This window comes from Aythya fuligula, chromosome 2 (genome assembly GCF_009819795.1).
Source record: "Aythya fuligula isolate bAytFul2 chromosome 2, bAytFul2.pri, whole genome shotgun sequence".
NCBI classification, from domain to species: domain Eukaryota; kingdom Metazoa; phylum Chordata; class Aves; order Anseriformes; family Anatidae; genus Aythya; species Aythya fuligula.
This window is the reverse complement of record NC_045560.1, coordinates 101,590,913-101,596,912: the sequence shown is the minus strand read 5'-3', so window position 1 is coordinate 101,596,912 and position 6,000 is coordinate 101,590,913. Positions and strand designations below refer to the sequence as shown.

General features: G+C 31.3%; 1 protein-coding gene across 3 annotated transcripts in view; it reads left to right on the top strand.

Annotated features, from left to right (window-relative positions):
• Positions 1-1,003: 1,003 nt before the first annotated feature.
• CCDC102B (coiled-coil domain containing 102B) overlaps positions 1,004-6,000 on the top strand; it is a 169,327-nt gene continuing 164,330 nt past the window's right edge. For 2 of the 3 annotated variants that reach the window (XM_032181644.1, XM_032181645.1), the window contains exon 1: positions 1,004-1,079. The gene's annotated coding sequence lies outside the window, so the exon portion shown is untranslated. Of the gene's footprint in view, positions 1,087-6,000 lie in introns of all 3 variants that reach the window. The other variant, XM_032181646.1, reaches the window with a different exon arrangement.

Sequence of the window (6,000 nt, the reverse complement as noted above, 5' to 3'; positions counted from 1 at the left end):
ATGTAAGTTATGATGTGTACATAACTTGATTTAAAAAATGTGAATTGATTTCCTACAGTAGGGATAATGGAGTATAGCCAGAGAGTATTCTAGTGGGAGATGCGATATATGTGGCTGAAGGAGCCATGGAATATGTATAAAGTAGCTGTTGCCTTATTTTATTGTTTATATATGTATATATAGAGACACACAAATTTGATACAGGCTTTTAAATTTATTTATTTTTGTTATTATTTTCATATAAATACCTAGGTCCCTCCTGTAATTCCCCTCCCCCCCCTTTTTTTAACTGAATGCCCTTTGTCTCCAATCAGTGCAGTAGATTTTGTGAATCAGATTGATCAGAGAATCCTCTTAGTTAAATGAAGTCTTGTAGCCATAGCTACTACTCACAATGAAGACTTCTACAGTGATGAAAAGGTGATGAAATGTTAATAGGGAAGTAGAATTATACTCCTAAAACTTATAAGAGCTCTAGCTTCTCAGTCTGAGATTATGATATATGAATTGTCAGTATTTTATATATGATTTTTTTTTTTTTTATAATTGAAAATATTTAGCTGTTCAGAGCTATAGCAAATCATATGAACTGCAACAAACCGTATCAGCTTTTTACCTCTAGGACTTGCCATATAGTTGGCCAGGAAATCTGCATAAGAGCAAGAAGTAACATACGAATCCACCCAGTCTGGGTGCATGTGCTTAATTACTACAGTTAGAATAATTAATTTAGGCTTTTGCATAACCCTTAGGCGACTGGGGTCATAGTCTTCAGTTTAGAAAGGTAAGGAGGAATATAAATAGAAGAAAGTAATACTTAGTGAAGAACAACATGGAAAAATGTTTTATTTGGGATAAATGACTTGCACATAAAGGAAAAATGTTGTGGTTTTAGTTTTGATAAAGCCTGACCAATGGGGAGTCATTTTCAAGTTACTGTGGAGTGGCCCTAATGTTGTAAATAATCCTGTTGGCCAAGTCCCAGTACAGTGTAGATGAGAAAAGGATGCAGGAAATTCTGTTGTTTACACATGTCTCTGTAACACTGAGAAGCAAGAGGAGCCCAGAAAACCCAGAGGGTAAGGGGTAAGATTGGGGGCTTATTACTTATTCTTATATTTCTCATTTGCTACAGAGTATGGGTTACTTTCATACTGATAGTAGGGAAAAAAATGGTCTGAAATACCCAGCAAAGTACTGAAGATCAGGAAACAGTTATTTGAAGTATGTAGCTGAGTTAGATTTAGCTAGATATTTCTCTCCTTTCCTTTCACTACTGCTGGGTAATATTAATCCTAACACCCTATTACATAGGGTAAAACATAAAACATAGAGGTTGTTATTATTGTTTTTCAGATATAGAAGGGTACTTTTTTACAACAAGGTAAGTTTTTTAAATTTTCAAAGCGGTATTTTGTTAAATGTTTATTTCTTATTTTTGATTTAGAAGTTAATACAAATACTGAGACTTCAAGACTTATATTGTTTCAGTGCTGAAATCCTTTTTTAAATCACTGTGAAATACATCTTTAACAGGATATGCTGGAATAAGATAAACTTTAGTAATTTTCAACAGTTATTGGTAGTATAAACCTAAAGTGCCATAATAATTCTGTTATGAGTTTGCAGCTGTTCATATTGCATTTTGTTCTTAGAAGTAGTGTTTTCACAGTGTTTCTCTTTTCATAAATTCATCTAATGAGATTAATATCCTAATAATCCTAATTTTCTTCAGAAAATATCTGAGGATAGGATAAGAAAAAAGTGTATGTAGGGAGAGGTGTTCTTAGCTATATGACATTATAATAATGCAATGAAATATGGCTTATTAATACTATGGCTTGTTGATGTGGGACAAATATTTTAGTTTGTCGCTATTTGAAAGGTTAACATACCAGATGGTGTGAGAGTATATGGATGCCCCATTAGCAATGAGAAAAGGCCAAATTTCAAAAGTAATTCTGTTCAGTTTAATATAGCAAATAGAACTAACAGAATGTCCAGTTAACTGCATTTTATTTTTCTCACTTCACACTGATTCTTAAAGCCATTTTGTAAAGCAGACTCTGCTATGCATAATCTCATTGCTAGAAGCCTAACTCTTGTTCTAGATCATCCGTGTGTTAGAAAACTTTCATTTTGGGATCTTTTTCTGAATTTACTTTTTTGGATAATATACTGAAGATTAAAGTATTTCTATAAAATATTAGGTATCAGTGGAATTAGTCATACCTACATCCAAAACAAAACAAAAACAAAAACCAAACAAACAAACAAAAAAAAAACATTTCAGATAATTCTCAAAAACCTTTGAGTGGAAAAAATAATGAAATAACATGTCTGTCATTTTTACGTACGTGCACATAGCCTGCTTTTTATTAAGGCCAGATTTCTAAATTAAATCTAAAGTATTGGTATTTACTTCAGGTAAAACTGAGAAATAAATTCATCAGAAAATTAATAATTTAAAGCAGCTGGTAATAAGCAGACTTAAATCATTGTAGTTAACTTCAGCACCAAGAGGGGTGGATCTTGAAATCATTTAAAACATACAAATTTATTATTCTACTGGTTGGCTAATCTGTGGGTTGAAGAGACTAGCAGTTGTTATCCATAAAAATAATTCTATACTAACTATTATTCCACTAATATCTGCAGAATTTATCAACACAAATTTTCATGTTCCACATTGCTTTTTGTAAGAATAAAATTACTTGTCTCCTACCACTTTTACTGCACAAATTTTAGTTGGTGCTTTTCCTCTGAAATATAATAGACAAGTACATATGGAGAGTAAGGGCAACTTTCTATCAGGAAAAAACTATTTTTTTCCTAGTGCAAATTTTAATTCAACTAGCTATATTTTTGTAGCTGTAAATATTGTAACAATGAAGTACATATTATTTTAAATTTAAATGTTGCTTTCTACTTTTTTTTTTTTTATTATATGTCAATTGCTGATAAATGAAGAAGTCATTACAGCAGTACAATTGAATAAAGTATTGTCAGCATTCCAAGGGGGAAAAAAAAAAGGAAGTCAAACTAACTTTCAGGCTACGTTAATTGTTTATGTAAACAAGCATATGTATCGTGTGCTTTAAAGTGTATAAAACTAAATCTTGTCATTGCTGGGTTTGATTTCATCCACTTGCAAACAAGCACCTGAACACTCTGCCACCAAGTTTAATATGTATAATATATATATATATATGTATATATAATTAATAATTATACTTGTGTGACACTTTTTATTAACTTTTCTGTTCCAAGGATTTGTTCTGTTCTGTTTGTGTGATCCAATAGAAGAATACTTAAGAGAGTATGAAATTTGGCTCCCTAGAGGATACCTAGAGATTACAGAGGAGGAAGCAGTTCCTTCTGACTCTAAATTGTTTATATAGAAACCTATATAAAGGTGTCTGTTAATATAGACACCTATATAAGGGTTCCTGTTCCTAACGTCATTATCATTACTGGGAGTCTGATTATACAGTACTATGCACTCCAAAAGTGTGATCCATCTCATTAAGTAGGTGGTAAAGCAATTACCTTTCTATGATGGAGTTCCAAGCAAACTGCATTTGGAAACAGCAGTTTTAAAGGAAATCCTATGGAAAACAGAAATAAGCACTTTATTTGCATTTATGTTAAATTACATTGTAGCAAAATGGAGAACAGAAAGTAAACAACAAACTCTTGAATAACTCTGAAATTGAAGTGATCAACTTCAGTTTGTGTGCTTTGTTTTCCTAGCATGGATTGATTCATAACTCTTATGCCTATAAATTCTGAGTCCATCTCTGCAAGGATTGTCTAGACTCCTTTTTCTTACACGCTTTCTTACACACTTTCTTACACACTTTCTTTCTCAACTTTGAATCTTTTGCTCTACTAACTTAAAGAGTTATAACCGTAATTGAAAACCGAACATTAATCTCATGCATTTTCAAGGGCTGCTTTAATGTCAAAGATTTTCCTGCATTCCCAAAACAGGTCTTTATCATGGCTAAAATTATATCTGGTAAGCTTCTATATCAGAAAAAAAAATCCAAATTAGTTCATAAACAACACTTTTATGGTTATTAATAGTCCATTTATGTTGTACAGACCCTTACCGGACTTTTATTTTCCAAGTTGTTAAAAGACCATTTTACTTTTTTTTTTTAATTTTTATTTTTTAATAAAAATTGTACAAGTAAGATGCTTCTTTATTTAACTGACATGACAAGAAGATATATCAATATATGGAAACTATTTTATCTTTGAATTAACTTCCTTTTAAAGCATTATAGAAACCATATTCCACATTCATTTGGAAAAGCAGTTCTCTGAGCAAAGTATGCTTTTACTCCTGTTCCCTTATTAGTCCTTTTAGTAATATATTATTGACTGACTTATTGTGAAAATTATCTTCCTTGAACAGCCTGATTCTCGCTGCTCATGCTGCTATGAGTATTCTAAGTCTGATTGACATTAGGTTAAATTAAATGAGTTTCATGGACGAAGCTCGCTGAAAGCTCTTCTTTATTATTATTTTTTTAATTGATATTATTATTTTTAATGTATTTTCAGTTTACTTGAAGGTTTCTTCATAACTTCTGTAGGTATCATCTTTTGACAAAAAGATGCTACCCTGTCCTCTGTCTGAAGCACGATATTCAAAAGAAAGTACACAGGAGGATCTAGCCTCAGTAACCATTATGTATACAATTAATTTTTCCTCTTTAGATATGACTACACATGGACATTCCATTGGCACTGGGAAGATAAAGAAATATGCTTTTTTTTTTTATTTTTATGAATTTAAGTGAACCCTACCACAAAATATATGCTACTTCATGGATTACTGTAAAAACAGTAGAATGATGGGTTTAGTGGGTTGTATTGGTGGTAGAGGAGCCTCTACCACCATGTAAAAGAGCCATGGTACAATCACATGTTGGACCATGTGATCTTGGAGGTCTTTTCCAAACTTAATGATTCTATGATTCTCTGATGGCTTTTGCAAAAATATAAATTTTCTCTTAAGTACATTTCTGTCAAAAAAAAAGACTTAGTGAAGTTGGAGCCATCACAAGGTTCTATGTTACAGTTTTAAATACCACCAACCCTTGAACTGTTGAAAGACAAAATATTATTGGTGTTAAAATACTACAGTGGAAAAGATCAATTGAGAATAAGTACATGTAAATGTACAAGAAGTAATCTCTTTTTAAAGAAAAGTATTTATAGACAATTACGGAAGGGATGGCTTCTAAAACTATTCTGGTAAATCTGAGTAGATCTATTCACATCAGAATTTTGTTAATTTGTGTAAAACTGTAACAGAGTAGTTGAACAAGCCAAGAGGATGTGCTCTGACCCAGAGAAAACAAAGCATTTTTGAACATTCTTACTTGTCTGTTTATGTGGGTGGGAAAACCATTAGTTTCCAGAATGACTCTGAGCCATATTTTGAAGAAAAGTTGTTTTGTGTCTTAATAAGTGTTGGAATGTTTTATCTGAAGCAATGCATCATGTATCTGTGATTAATTTTCCCTACTGCCAACATTATGAAACTACATTTGAAAGTAGGTCATGTTTATGTACATAAAGATCATAAATATTTACAGTTATAAGGCAATTATTTCTTATCTCTGATATCAGAAGGAAAATACTTTTTAGATGCTGTCAATAATAATAATAATAATAAAAATAGAATCAAGAATTGATCAAAATATAAACAAAATTAAAAACTTAACTTTTGTTAAGACATTTAGTGGATATGCCTCTACTTCCTCACATTTAAAACAAAAACGCCCACTCAGTGTCATTTTGTAAGTAGGCAAGAAAAAATGCCTGTAAATGACAGTGAATCTATCCAGTCTAAAGTTACTTTGCAATAGTGTTGCATAAAAAAAAAAAAAAAAAAGGCAATGTGATAATAAGCTTATGATGCTTTTTTTTTTTTTTTTTTTTTTTTAATAACACAGCTTCTCCATACATTTAAGTGATATTGTT